This window comes from Antechinus flavipes, chromosome 3 (genome assembly GCF_016432865.1).
Source record: "Antechinus flavipes isolate AdamAnt ecotype Samford, QLD, Australia chromosome 3, AdamAnt_v2, whole genome shotgun sequence".
NCBI classification, from domain to species: domain Eukaryota; kingdom Metazoa; phylum Chordata; class Mammalia; order Dasyuromorphia; family Dasyuridae; genus Antechinus; species Antechinus flavipes.
In genome coordinates this window covers 179,229,221-179,244,362 of record NC_067400.1, presented here as the reverse complement: position 1 = coordinate 179,244,362, position 15,142 = coordinate 179,229,221, and the positions used below count along the sequence as shown (strand labels likewise).

Genomic DNA, 15,142 nt, shown 5'->3' with positions numbered 1-15,142 from the left:
AAGCAGAAACCATTTATTTACAAATAAAATTATCCTGGACAGAGCAAACATTCCATGTATGTAATTCATTAATTCAATCTTTCTCTTTCCTCTTTAGAAATAAACATTGGCCTTAAAAATTAGCTTTATTGTAGAGTGAGGAGAAAAGCGTTCTTAAGAGGACATTGGCTATATTTGATTGTACTTTGAGAGAGAGAAAAAATAGAGACAAGAGTGGACTACAGTAATACTATACTATACTATAATAATGCTCTTTTGGGAGATGATTTATAAGATACACTATTCTGAAGGTAAAAATTTATTATTGGTATTTGGATCTCATCTTTCCTATCAGAAGTTTGTTAGAAAGTATGTATATTAATGTGTATATGTATATGTATATATGCATAAAACTGAAATGTAAATGACTAGGTAGTTAGGGATATTAAGACTCGCACATGTACTTGCATGAGTACATATATGTACACTTTTTAAAAGATGTTGTAGTTAAGAAGTCTGCTAAAATTTGTCTATCACATTTCTTCAGTTATTTCAGTGTAAAAAGATTAATTAACATACAACACAGCATAGAATGAAGTTTTTGCTCCATAAACTGTTGTTATATTATTTAGAACTCAAATATTAGAACTTTCTTTGCCCATAACCCTGAACTGGTTCACGTTATTCAAGGAGTTTTCTTTGGTCTGGCACTTGCTGGAAAGGATAAGAGTGGTCTGGGGGATTAGGGCCCACAGGATGTGGGAAATAATGAAGGTTAAATTCATTTCTATGAATTCTATTCCTAAAAGTTAATATCAAGGGTGTAGGAACTCTTTAAGGTGAATTTGGTGACTTTGAAGCTCTAAGCTTCGGGATGTTTACAAAATACACAAATATTAACTGTTGCCAGTCTTGCTAAGTCAGAATACATAGAGTTCCCAATAGAAAAATCAAACAGGAACATCATTTTAAGAATAATTTAAAAGGAATAAGGCAGATGAAAAACCATGCTGGGTGGACTCAGATTTTCTTTGTCTTCTAGGACTTTGAAGAACAGGCTAGCCCTTTTAGTCACCTGGGACCTGACTCAGAGAATGGAATAGATACTCATTTCAAAGATTTCTCAGTAAAACAGAATTGGGATGGGATGGGCAAATCAGTCTTCTGTCTGTCACCTTTATTCAACCCAGATTGTTACAGGGACAGCCTGAGTGTTGGACAAAAGGTTCATTTGTGCTCTTGTATTCTATAAATGGCCTAATATAACCTGTAGACCTCCCAATGTATAGTATGTCTCTTATATTTTCCCCCAGGTTCCAATGTTGAATCCCTTTGTTTGGTAATCTGGGAAAGAGAGAAATTAAATACAATGGACTCTAATCAGTAATCTTCAGAAAGTACCACTAGCACACTAACAAAGTCAAAAAAATTTTTTATGAATATTAGTTCTCCATTTATTCAAATTTTCAGAGCAAGGGCCAAAGAAACTTTCTTTTCAACTTCAAAACATCTTAAAGCTAGCTGGTTAGATACAATCACTTTGCTTTCTTCCATATGGGATTTTTTTTTTAACCATCCTGAAAGAAAAGTTGTAACAGGTACTAAAGATATCCCTGAAGTTGCTTTTGAAAAGGGGGAGAGACAGAATGAAGTTATCCAGCTTCTCATACATAGCTCGGAGACTGGAGGGCTCTGGTCCTAAACTTAATTAGGTGCACAAATCTGCCTAAAGCTTTACTTTTATCCTGGATGTTGTTGTTGTTGTTGTTGTTGTTCTTGTTGTTGTTGTTGTTGTTGTTGTTGTTTATAAGTAGTTGTTTTAATTGCTGAGGTTAGGAGGATGTGAAGTCAGTATTATTTACAAATGCAGATGTTTCTGTTAGCTTTCCTTGTCAGATTCCCTTTATTAGTTTAAGGAGGTAGGGGAACAAAGAAGGATATCAATTACCTTTCTCTTTTGTTTTTCAAGCTTTAACTATAGCTTCAAAGGGAGGAAAAGGCCTAAAATGGGAGATACCCACTTGTACGTGATATCCCTAACTATAAATCATATTATATGATAATTTGGGACAACTGAGCAAAAACAACTAAGAAGATATGTGTGCTGTGCATGTGGTAAATGTAAGAGACAGAGACAGAGAGAAACAGAGAGGGATTAATAAAAGGCATTGCATTTGTTCCCCTTATATCAATGGTAAGGAAAGCCCTAGAAAATGAATAAATTGAAATAGGCTGAAGCTATCTTACAGATTATAGAAAATTGCGTATTTTATTGTGTACTTAGTCAACATCAATATATATTCACTTCTTAATTCAGACACCTATTTTCCAAGTTTCAAAGTTATTTTACAATTATCATACTCATTCCTAATTCTCCCAAAAAATATGTATCCTCTTGTAATCCATATTTAAACTTCTGGAACAATGAACTTATGGAATGATTAAAAATTGGTTGCTAGTTGTTAAAAGATGCTAAACTTTTAAAATCAAGCTAGGTTATCATGTCTGTCTATATCAGGTTATTTCTGTTTATCTCCACTATTGCTTGGATGAGCTGAGGGTGGGGGTGGGCATGGGAGTGGAGAGAGAAGTATTCAACAGCAGTGGTGAATGTACTAGAAGTCCCATTCATAAGTCATATATGTCAAGGGAAAGTCAGCTATTCACAGCTAATAGTCTGGGAGTAAAAACCAGTTTACTTGCAACAAGCAAAGGAAGGAGACCATGGTGTATAGTCAGTATGCAACTTTCTCATAAAATATATTTAAAGGGGAGCTTCAAAATAACTCAGTCAGGCATTTCTAGAGAAGAGGAGAAAAAGGGTGGGGTAGGAATAAGATTGCTGAATGCAAGCACGCTAACAAAGCTGTAACAAAGCTTTCATGCAAAACTAGTAACACAGATCTTTAAAGGATCACACACCTTACAGGCATATACCCAATTCCTGAGACACTGAATTCAGTCAGTTGTTCCCTTAGGCTCCAAAAAACGTGCCTAGGTTTTAAATGGCACTCTGATATCTGCTGGGTTTTAAGAATCTATCCATTTTGGTGAGGCTGTTGGGAAATAGGAGAGGGTCCAATCCCTGCTTTCCAAACTGATCGCATGATGTGAGCTGGTGATTCTGGTGTTGGTTTGGTTTAGCTTCCAAGCTAATTCTTGTTGTCAGGCAGGCTGGGGATAGTGGTAGCACTGTAAAAGTTGATCGGAGTTGACTTCAGTTAGGTAGCAGGTTTGGGCTTGTTTTAGGTTACAAGCAGAAATATACTTTCTGGGAGCACTGATGCCAAAGACAGAGTGGCTCCACCCTAACCATCCCTGGTACTTTCTTGCCCTGCTGAGACTCTTTCACGTCCTGTGTGGCTACTTCTCCTAATGATCATGGTTAGAGAGAGAAACAAGAAAGAGAAAGATGTTAATAATCAAGTCATGAGAAAGGGGAATGGGATGGGGATGTTTTATTTACAGTAGTCTTTACAAATTAAATAGGCAGGATGTTTTAAATGAGAAATGTGACCCCCAGCTTTCTTAGCTTTAAGCCCACATGCCCTCAAGTATCTGAAGCAGATTCAACAGAGAGCCATCTCCTTTTCCCCTCTTCCCTAACTTCTTGAGTAACCTAAATTCTTTTTGTAATTCCTAACCTCTATTATATCTCCCACCCAAATCCAACCCATTTTTGTCACTCTAGAAGAAAAAACAGATATGGGAAACAAGGACACAGGAGTGCTTTTGACCGTGACTTATACTCCTTTCATCCCCTAACCCTATGTCTAGACTTTGAGAAAAACATTGAAATCTATCAAAAGAAATGCTTGGCTCTAACCTAAAAGATGTTTTTAAAAAAAAAAGAAAAAAGAAAAAAGTCTGTCATCTCCTAACTAACTATGTTCTTCTGATTTTGGTGCCTTCAGGATGTACAATTTTCTAACCATCCCTTACCTTAAGAAACCCCAAATCCTTATTTTCAGGGTTTCTCGTTTGTTCTCTTTCTCTAAGAAAATAGGAAAAATGCTTTTAGAGCAGGGTCTCAGGTAGTACACTAATGATAGAGAAGAGAGATAGGTTAGGGATAGATTTCAGGAGTAGAATTGAAGTTCCTAATGAGTACTATCTTATTAATCTTGACCTGAATCTCCAAATCATTCTTTATGTGCATTTGAGCAAAGTGAGACAGGCCAAGACCACTGAAGGAGGTGGGATAAGGGGGTTACTTCAAAAAATGATCAACCACAAAAACAAAACATTGTTACAAAAAAAGATCATTCAAGCTTTTAAATTTTAAGCTAACGAATGATAATGTTTCCTACTTTCTAGAAATGTAAAACTGGATTGCTTTGCCTTTCTCTTATGTACCATCTCAAAATTCCCCAGGGAAAGTTTTATGGGAACAAAGTTAGAATGAAGCTTTAATCCTAGAAGTCTGTCTGGTCAGGAGCATTTGCTCAGACCTATATTATACTACCCTTTCTGAAATATAAGAAAAATTTTAAATGAGTCACCCTGTGACTATCCTACTATTAGAAAGGCTCTAAGTGATACCAGTTAAATGCAAATAAGAGGGATTGTTGGCTGCTCTATTCATTACAATTTGTGTTGCATAATGTAGTTATATCTTGTCAAGTATCCTGGTCCAAAGAAGGGAAGTTAATTTTCTCCATGTTCTCCAACTAAAATATCTCTCTGAGGGGAATGTAGGAAGAGTTGCTGATATTAGATTCAAGGTCTGAGTCCCAATCCTTCCCTGCATACTTACTAGCAGTGTGATCCAAGAAAATCATTTAACCTACAGATCGGTTTCAATTTGCTCATCTCCATAATGGGGGTAATAATAGCACTTACCTCACCAGATAGTTGTGAAGATCAAATGAGATAACATATATAAAGCACTTTGCAAACCTTGTCACCATATAAATGCTAGCTATTGTTATTAGCTATCTTAACTATTAAAAAAAAAAAAAGCTATGAGAAAAAGTGGGAACTGAAAAGACTTTCATGAAATTAGAAGTCCAATTCTGGCATAGAGAAATGTAAGGTAAAGAAAAAATGTTTTCTTTTCTAAGACACATACACACATACAAACACGTGTGTATATGTACACACACATAATTATGTATAAATAAATCTCTTTAATAAATCTTTTCCTATCTAGAACTGAGTGTGTCTGTGTCTGTGTCCTAGACTGGAAGATAAATACATATGTGTGTGTGTTTGTATAAATTTAATCCAAAGTTATCTATAGTTATCTTTGGACTAAGTCATACTCTTTTTATGACACTTTCCCCCCATCCATAATCAATATGTATAGGCTATGTGTCCCTAAAGGTTGGAGTGGAAAGAGCTTAGAATGAGAGATGTTCTTAAAAGAGAAAAGCAAAGTCTTTCTATGGAGGGACTATCAGCCAACTATTAGCCTTCAAATATAAGATGGAGAGCTTTGTTCACTGTTTAGGTGTCAGCTTAAAAAAATAAGTTGTAAGACAAGAAAAAGGACATCTTTAACTCTTAGAAAATGTCAGCATTCAGTTTCTCAGCAAACTGGCCTGTTAAGAATTCCATAGACACTATTTCTGAAGGTTCCTGAAGAAAATCATGGCACAAGAGTAACTTTGTAAAAATAGCTTACTAATGCCCATGTGGTGGGGGTGGCATATCATCAATTAAAGTAATTTATTTTTCTCAGTTTCCAATTCTTTATATAATTTAAAAGAGGGCATCCAAGTGGATGAACAAGACAAAAAAAAAAAAAAAGATAAAAAAGACCAAAGGAATCCTCTTCCTTCTTTTTCTCTTTAGATGTCTATTTAGTCAGCCTAGGGTCCATTGAAAGAGAAAAAAAAAGCATAAAAATTGTTTTCAAATTTCCCTAGCCTAATTTTAGCAGGTCCATAATAACATCCCAACCCACTTCTGCAGCCAGGAGTATTCTGAGATGGATAGCATTATAGGGGTGCTTGCTCTGATCCTACCTGAACAGGCTTGTGATGATCTTGTGCATTTGCAGCAGGTCATTAGGTTTTTTGTGATTGTTGTTGGTCCTGTTTTTTTTGTTTGTTTGTTGGTGTTGTTGGTTTTTGTTATTGTTGGTGTTTGTTTTGTTTTTCATAGAATGAAGCTATCTTGCTGGGCTTACCTTCTGAGGATGGAGCAGCTATTCTGTAAAAAAATTATAATAAACTTGATTTTCTGATCGGGTGTCTCACTTATAGTTATGTGAGGCATAGGTGATAGTTATCTGAGCTAGGATTCTTCCTGAATAGAGGATGCAACTGTTCTTCCTTCTTTCGAGGAATTTTTTTTTCTTCTCCCTAATCATCCTTGATCAATATCAATATCTGCCCACATTTTAGAAAGAGGATCTCTTTCACTGGTCTGAAGCTGGAACTCCTTTCCTCATTGTTTCCCGGTAATTTTTAAACTACACACAATAAACCCAAAGAGCAAGTAGGTAGATGAAGTTGTATCCTTTTGCCTTAGGAATAGGGTTACTACTTAGGGCTCTGAAACTGTCAGAACTTTTACACTGCCTGGTAAAAGAATACACTTCTTGCAAGCGACTCATGTTTGCTGCCATCTTAGTCTAAGCACTTCAATACCAGCATGGGAAATACATCAGAATTAGATGTCTGCTACCTTAGCTCCACCAGAGGAGCCGATATGCAGGGAGAATTCTCTAAAATAAGATAGAATGTAAAGTCATCATTTTAATGCACACAATGGCCTAAAAGTCCACTGAGAATAGGCTGAGATATGAAATAAAAAGCATTAGTGACCTCCACCCTATTGACCCACGGCTCTTTCTCTGAACGCCCAATTGCCCACAGCCTGCTTCATGGTAACTGGCTGAAAGCCACAGAAAAAGATGCCCTGTCCTTTCCAGTGGCAACCTATTTTCAAGTATTTCTATCTCTGTATTTATGTGTGTCTCTGTCTCTCTTTATCTATGTCCCTGTCTGTCTCTCTGTGTGTCTCTGTGTGCGTCTGTCTCTGTCTCTGTGTCTCTGCCTCTCTCTCTCTCTGTCTCTGTCTCTATGTCTGTCTCTGTCTCTCTGTCTCTGTTTCTGTCTCTGTGTGTGCGCGCGCGCGCCGGCCCGCGGGCATGTGTCTCTCTCTTTCCCTCTCCCCCCGCTCCTCCCCTCTCTCTTCTGTCTTCATCTTCCCCTTCCCCTTTTCTTTCCCTCTTTCACTTTTTTCCTCTTACTCCATCTCTCTGACTCTCCTTTCCCGCTTTTCTTTTCCTCTATCCCGTTTCTCCATACAGTCTTGTATTTTGAATGAAAATCAGTATGTCACTAATGATATAAAAAGAGGTAAGAGCAAGGGAGGAAAACCTAGCCTCGAACGATAAGAAAGAAAAAAAAGAAAAGAAAGAAAGAAAGAAAGAAAGAAAGAAAGAAAGAAAGAAAGAAAGAAAGAAAGAAAGAAAGAAAGAGAAAGAAAGAAAGAAAGAGAAAGAAAGAAAAGAATGATGGCAACCACAGAAGATTTTACAATTTCGATCTCCTCACAATCTCCACTTTTTGTTTTGTTTGGTTTGGTTTTGGGTATTTGCCTAACTGAGGCTGGGCTTGTGACTGGCCAAATCCATTGGGGGGGGGGGGGGCGGAGAGGAGTGGGAAACAAGCACTTTCTTCTACTTTCTTACCCTTTCCCTCCTCTTCCCCACCTCCCAGTATTCCCTAGATTAATTGCTATGTTTGAAGCCTTATATGTTCCTTCGTTCAAATCTTCCCAGTTTCCGACGTTACTAAAGGGATAAGAAGATTCCCTGGGTTTATAATCGAGTGAAGGGATGTTGTAACTTATATCGTCAATTACAAGTTTTTGTAACCCGACACTCCAAGGAACTAAGTTTCCATAATTTACACGAAATAGCAATGAAGTTTACAAAAAGTAATAAATCCAGCACTAACCGTAGTTGCTTCTTGGGGAGAAATGAAAAAACATATTCTCCATTAGTTCTTTCTTTTTGGGAGAGGGGGTTTAGGGGTAATTTTTAAAAAAATCTAGTAGCGGTGTATTTTTAAAAGAGTTAAAAAACAAAGTTCTTGATTACTATGGGCAAGTTTAGATTCCTTAACTGTAATTTATTGGTAACAAACTCGTTAATAGTTATAATTGGCATTTACTTGCTAGATCTGATTGGTGCTTTTTGTGTAACCCGATTTAGGTTCACTGTAAAGTACAGGTGGTGTAAAGTTGGTAAAATGATGCCATTTACATACAACTTTTTTTAAGCATAAGGGAAAGTACTTTTGTTATATTTGCAGACATGTGTCTCACACATTTTTCGCTTTTTGTAAACTATCTAAGAATAAACATTACAGATCTGGGTTTTAATTTCTCCAGATGGAATCATAAAGTACCTAGTATACAGACACACACACACACACACACACACACACACACACACACACACACACTCTATAGAACTGAGGACTCATGTCTGCTGTTCATACTGAAAAGTAACTTAATGCAAAAGTAGAAGTTCCGAGCCGCATTTGGAATCGAGAAAGAAAGTTAACTTTGTTCATTCGCTGGAAGGGGGTTAGTTAAGGGGCAATGAAGGTGTCTCCTTCCCCCTTGAAAATCAACTGGGTAGGGAGTCTTCTGATATAATCATTTCCCTCTTTTCTTCCGGAAGGGTCACTAGAACATTCATACCCTTTTCAACAGTGGTGAAAACCCATCCCCATTTACTTATTAAACTCGATTATTTCGTATTCATTTGTGTCCTTTCGGTCTAGGAGTGATCTGGAAGTTAAATAGCCTCCTGCTTCTTCTCCTCTCTCTCTCCTCCACCCCCAGCTCCAAATCCTCTACCCCCTTCCTTCTCCAGCTAACCCAAGCTTTAGACTTACCCTTGCGATGTTCTTCCACTCGATACACAGACAGGAAACCGGTCTCATTTTGAGCAAAATATGAAACCATATTTTATCTACACAGTCAAAGATAAGAGTACACACTTAAGGCTCTGAGCTCGCGAGCCTGCTTCTTGCAGAAAGGGGGCTGTTGGGGCAAGAAATCCTGCTTCCAACTGTGATTTCAGCTTTCTTATGGAAATGAACAAAATATCTTACTCACCCCTAAGCCTGGGTTCCTCTGCCCCAGCCCCCTTTCCTTCAACCTCTTCCTCCTTTTAATCCCCCGTCCCCCTCCTCTTTCTTCCTCTCCCAACCTTTTCTTTTCTCTCGTTTGGAATACGTATGTTTAATAGCATTAGCAACTAGATGCCACCAGAACTCGTTGCTGTGGGTACGTTTAGAGGGTGCTGATTTACTTCACCATAATTCAGGACCTGTATGTAAGGCAGGCTCCAGTCCGCGTCATCTGGATACTTCAGACAAACAGCATTAAATATTCATAGGGAACAGTTCATTTCTTAAAGGAGAACTTACCAACAGGGAAAGTTCACAGCCAGAAAGGGAACTTTTTTTCCCCTCCCGGTATTTGAGGCCCATTTTCCTAGGTTTGAATCCATACACCTAGACCACCAGATAGAACTGAAGAGATGGAATCCGGTTGCTGGGGGAAGCAGTTTGAATCCGAGAAGGTTTGGAACTTTAGGTGTGTTGGGGGACACTTTAGAAGATTGCTTAGTGAAATAGTTACTATTCTCCCACATACACCACAGACCTAGGAGGAAAACCCGAAAAGCGATTTGAATTTATATAAGTATCATTACTTTTGTCTGCAACGTTGTACAGTCCTGAAAAACTTGAAAACACTCTCGGAGTCTAGAGCTTAAGATAACAAAATCAACTTTTCAAATGCACAAAGAAACTATACTAGCACGTTCCTTTAAAAACATTTTCTTAGAAAGTAATTCAGGATTGAAAAGGCTTTCATAACACGTCCTGTTTTAGAGGTTTGAATCTAAACTGATTCATAGCATTAATCTCTCTTCTCTCCCCTCCAGAGTTTCTCTCCTTAATATTTCAACGGTTAGACGAATACAAGTTTCCTGAAACCTGCTGCTCTGACATGGCAGGTGTCCCTAGGGATGTCCCTTTGTATGTCATTTATTTTTGCTTCCGATAAGAACACATTTTATAGTTAGGAAAGTTACTCTTTTCTAGGCCTGGAAATTCTGGATCCTTTTTGTTCCAGGATCTCTTGTGCTCTCTTCCAGGTTTAGAAGAGAAACTAATTTTAGCATAACTTGAAAAAGACTGGAAGAAGAAGAGGGAGGCAAGGGAGGGGAGGAGGAGAGGGGAGGGGGAGGAAAGGACAAGGGGAGGGAGAGGAGGAAGGAAAAAGGAGGAGGAGGAGTAATACAGAAAAAAAGGAAAGAAGAGAAAAGAGAAGAGAAGAGAAGAGAAGAGAAGAGAAGAGAAGAGAGAAGAGAAGAGAAGAGAAGAGAAGAGAAGAGAAGAGAAGAGAAGAGAAGAGAAGAGAAGAGAAGAGAAGAGAAGAGAAGAGAAGAGAAGAGAAAAGTTAGCACCATAGAATTTAAACTGAATGTGGACCTTCTTGTTTGAGGGCTTCTCTTCTTCCTTCACCATTTTAATCATATTTTTCAATACTATATTTTGTTTTATATTTTAATACTATCGATTTTACATGTGCTAATATGCATCCCCTCCCCCATTCCAAGTCTTCTCCTTTTGTATGTCATTTCTTTTTGTTTCGGACTTTTGTGTTTGTGTAAAAACACATTTTTTTACAAGTGGTTGCAAAGTCTTTAGCGCCATCTAACGGAAGCAGCAAAAATCTTTATGCTCCATAGAGGATATGACTAATTAATAGAAGGGTTATCTCCCCTTGTGTTCCTCCACTTCGCCCTTTCCCTTTTATACTGACACTTTGTAAATCATTCTCTGGAGTCATTGGAATGTAGATATCTATGCAAAATTATTATGTGATAGTAAGACCCTTTCAAAAACTATTTCAGAATATTCTTGGGGTTTCTCACCTGTTACCTTTCTTTTCTTTAAAAGACACTTGCTTCTACTTTCAGAACTATCTGGAAGCAAATTAACAACAATCTTGTACCTTCTAGAAGGAAACAGGATTAAATCTTAATGGGATTCTGATGTTAAAGTTATTTGCTGGGTTGGGATGAAAAGTAAACTCAACTTTCTGGGTATATTTATTTCCCCAAATCCAGAAGGTACATTATAAAGCTATTACTCTCTGAATATTGTCTAAGTAATTGTTCCCTTCTATTACGAAAAAAGATGGGGAAAAGAGAGTGAGAGAGAATTTCATAATTTAATGAGACTGAAAGATACCTTGGGCTCAGGGAAAGAAGATAATTCTATTTATATATAACACACTTGAGGTTTACAAAGCAGTTTTCTCAAAATGCCCCCGTAAAATAGGTGTTATAAACATTATTGTTAGTACCCCCATTTTACAGGTAAGGCACCTAAAATTCAGAAATGTTAGGTAGCTTGTACAAGGTCACAAAGTGAGGAAGCAGGTTTCCTCGTGCCTAATTTAGGGATCTTTCTACAATTCTGAATCTCCTCCCAAATTCTTAGGGCTCTGAGTTCTATCAGACTTGATCATTGTCCTACTATTTGAAAAAGAATGAAATCTTGAAATTGTGTGGAGTGGTACTGGGATGGGGAGGAAAGGTAGTTTATGTGTGGAAAGCTTGAACCTTTCTTACAGCAAGCATTGTCTCTAACTCAGGGAATCATAGAAAAATGGAGAGAAGGGAAGGAGAGGTTTTCCCTGAGAGTTTTCTTGTCACTGTTCCTATGGATCCTTTAGTTTTAGTGAGATTAATATCCAGGAGTTTTCTTGACAATTGAGTTTTAGGAGACTTTTTATATTTAGAAAGGAAGACCCAAATGCATCAAGAAAAGAGTAAAAATTCTAAAAGGAAAGGAAAGGGTTCTGTCCCAATCCTAGATTCCTGGCCTGCAACTTTTTCTTTGGAATTAAGTAAACTGAAATGGAGCAATTTCTTTTTCCAAAGTGAAGATTACAGAAGTCAAAAGAAATAGTACTGACCATTGGGGTTAGTTGTGGAAATTTTACCTTGTTTAATTAAATTAGTGATACAGATTATTTGAAATTATGAGTCTGGACTGTCGAACTCAGTGGTGGATTCCAATCCAAATTCTTGGTGAATTTTACTGAATTTTTAAAAGCCCAAGATAGAATCAGAAGACCTAGCTTTGGATAACTCTCTGAATGACAACAAATCTTGTGATTTCAGAGTCACCCTCCTTCCTCATCTGTAGAATGGGGATGGCAACATTCATTCTCTCTACTTTACAGAGTTGTTTTGAGAATCAGGTGAAACAATAAATATTAAAGTTCCATAGAACTAAAAAATATATAGAGATAATTGAGAACAAAGTCCTTGAGAACGTTAAGGATATAAAATTTCAAAGCACTCTGCTAGGTGGCACCCTGATCATGGGTATTTCTTCTACTGAAAGAAGAAAGAATTTCAGTGAAATTTCTTTAAAGTCACCCTTGGATGATAGAAATACAGGTTATCCCTGATCAATACCCCAAGCCTTTTCATATTGATATGATTTGCCAGTAGTTGGTCCAAATGTATAGCCAAAGAGAATATTTCTCTGATATGACCAGTCATTACATCCTCCCTTCTCATATTTATTTATGTATAGAATTTAAATCTTATACACACACACATGTAAGTTCAGGGACCATTTCTTTTTTTGGCTTTTTGCTCACTTCCCTTTGAGAGTCTAGTGTGGTGAATATAATATACACACGTGTTTTGTACACATAAATATATACATATACATGTGTAAGTGTGCATAAAGATATGCATACATAAGTTACCTCTTATGAACAAGAAGTATGAGAGTAGTACTTTAGTGGAGGACTTACACATAAAGATAGAGGAAATAATAATAATGATGATGATCTAGATAGGCTTTATAAAGATAGGCTTTATAATGTTTTTCTCCCTTATCTAAATAAGCAGTGGAATCTTTCCTTTCAATTTAGACAGTAATTATTTCCATTCTTTATTCTACTTTGTCTTTATAGTTTTAGTCCTACAATTTGGTAGTCATCTAAAGTTTGAATGAGATGAAATTTTACAACAAAACTTCAGAATGAAGATGATAAACCTAGGGTTTAAAGTTAGAAAACTCTAAATTTGGGGTTCTTATTTATAAAAGTTCTTCTTCCTCACAGTGTCAATGGAGGGTTAATGTCCCTATCTCCTCCCTCTCTCCAAAATTTATCTAGAAAGATAATACGTTTAGATACCAAGATAGAAATAAACAAGAGGACCAAATATCCTAGGAGATCCTGTACAATTTGAGTCCCAAAACAAATTTATCAAGAATGGATTGTTCCAATATTTATTGACCTTGGCAAGAATAAGTGAAAGAGAATGTATCGCTTCCCTCTCAGAGGTGAAAGGAAAACAAGTCTTCAGAAAGAATTTACAGTCAATAATTAGCCAAAGTGCCTTCTTTTCTGAAATGGCTGCTACTTTTTTGAAGGAAAGGAAGGAAAGGAAGAAAGGGTAAGAAGGAAAAGGATAAGGAGAAGAGAGGGGAAGGGAAGAAGAAAGAAGGAAATGGAACTGTCTTTTCTGTTTTTGTTGGCATAGTACAGTGATCCTTCATTATGATCAATTCTGATGTACAGTGGCACCTTGGCAAATATATAGCTTTTGGTGCACATGCATATAGGTATAATTCGTTTAGTCCTTGTGGCCAGAAATCTTCTGGCATTTCCCAGACTTGGGGGGAGGGGGACTGATATGTGTCACTGAGCCTCTCCTTGCTTTGGCTGGTTTTGTCCGTTTTTCTAGGTGGATCAGGAATGGGAAGCAGATAGGAAGCCTAGTAGGAAGAAAACTTTCTTTTTCTATAACAGCAACTTTGCTGGGTCCCTGGCATGGTGCTCTGGCCAGAGGCTAAGGAATGAGAAAACTGGCAGAGCTCAGCAAGCCAACAGAATGTGTCTCTATTAATTCTTTTCTTTCTCCATCCTTTCATTTGACAGCAGCTCTCTCCTGAATCTCTAAAATGAGAACAAGAATCCATTCTTCCATATCGTCTCCTCCTCTTCTTCCTTCCTTTCCTTTTCCTCCTCTCCATCCCCTTCTTCTTCCTCCCCCTTCTCCTCCCCCTACTCTCAGTTCGGTTTTCTACCTATCTCCCTGAGCCTCCACACATCCTACTTTTCCTCTCTTCCATTCTGTCTTTCCTCTGCATCTCCCTGCCCCCTGCAACATAAACACACATTTATAATGTACTATTGGCTACTTCACCCAGTTGGACCTAGGGTTCTTGTTATCAAGTACAGAAAACGTCCAAAATGATGGGGGGAGGGGGAGGACCGCGGAGTGCGGAATGAAAAGGCATTATGTTTCCAGCTGGAGTAGAGGTATGTGTCCCAGAGGAATCTATTTCGACTTGTGTGCTGCTTGTAGCATGGCTTGACATAACATTCTGTGACATCCTAGAGATAGACTGCATTATAGATAGAGTGTGATTGACTAGACAAGGATACATTATTCTCTAATCAGGAGGGAAATATATACCATTCTCTACCACAGAAACATGTATTACCTGTCTTCAAAATTCCAAGGACTATTCTCTCCTCAAAAGGGATGTGGGAGCAAGTCTGGTGTGCTGGGCTGGCAGTGATGAAGGTGGAGAAATATTTTTCAGACTGGCAATGAGCAGCATTAAGAACAATTGTCCTTTCCTTTAGATATCCTTGAGATCTGGTAAGCTGAATCTGCTAAAATCAGGTTCAACAGGATCCTCACTCAGCTGGAGATCAAAGGGGAAGACTTGGAACTGAGGAGATTAGAGATGCTAGCTGCCAGCATCCAAGAGAAATATGTGCTTCCTATTCTGCCCCCTGGATAGAAAGACTATTGGGTTTTTTTAATAATTAATTTTAAAAATTCCTATTTCCTTGAGTCAATTGTTCCTTCCTTTGGGTTTTGTGCTTCTTCCACATTTTAAGATTACTGAAGCCAAACTTCTGTGTCTTATCTGAGTTTGCTGCCTGTTGATTGTGGTGAGAGGAAGAAGGACATTGTAGGAAGGGTGTTTCTTTTACCTTAACAAATCGTAAGGACTTAAACTTCTAAACTGGCAGTAAAAACTGTAGGCAATTTTGTTTTATTTTCTATAGTAATATAATCCCTTAAAATTCAGCAAGCAGAATTTGTCACTGGTCCAAAAGGTTACTTTCAAAT

At 37.6% G+C, this 15,142-nt stretch overlaps 1 long non-coding RNA gene across 3 annotated transcripts; it reads right to left on the bottom strand.

Annotated features, from left to right (window-relative positions):
- Positions 1-1,408: 1,408 nt before the first annotated feature.
- LOC127553535 (uncharacterized) lies at positions 1,409-14,599 on the bottom strand. Of its 3 annotated transcripts, XR_007951766.1 has the most exons (6): positions 14,502-14,599; positions 9,378-9,615; positions 8,841-8,917; positions 5,949-6,135; positions 3,922-3,973; positions 1,409-3,351 (listed from the first exon to the last, which is right to left on the bottom strand). It is a non-coding gene; the product is annotated as an uncharacterized LOC127553535 (long non-coding RNA). The 3 variants fall into 3 exon arrangements; XR_007951764.1 differs by having other exon boundaries at positions 1,409-3,973; XR_007951765.1 differs by lacking the exon at positions 3,922-3,973.
- Between the last annotated feature and the right edge of the window lie 543 nt (positions 14,600-15,142).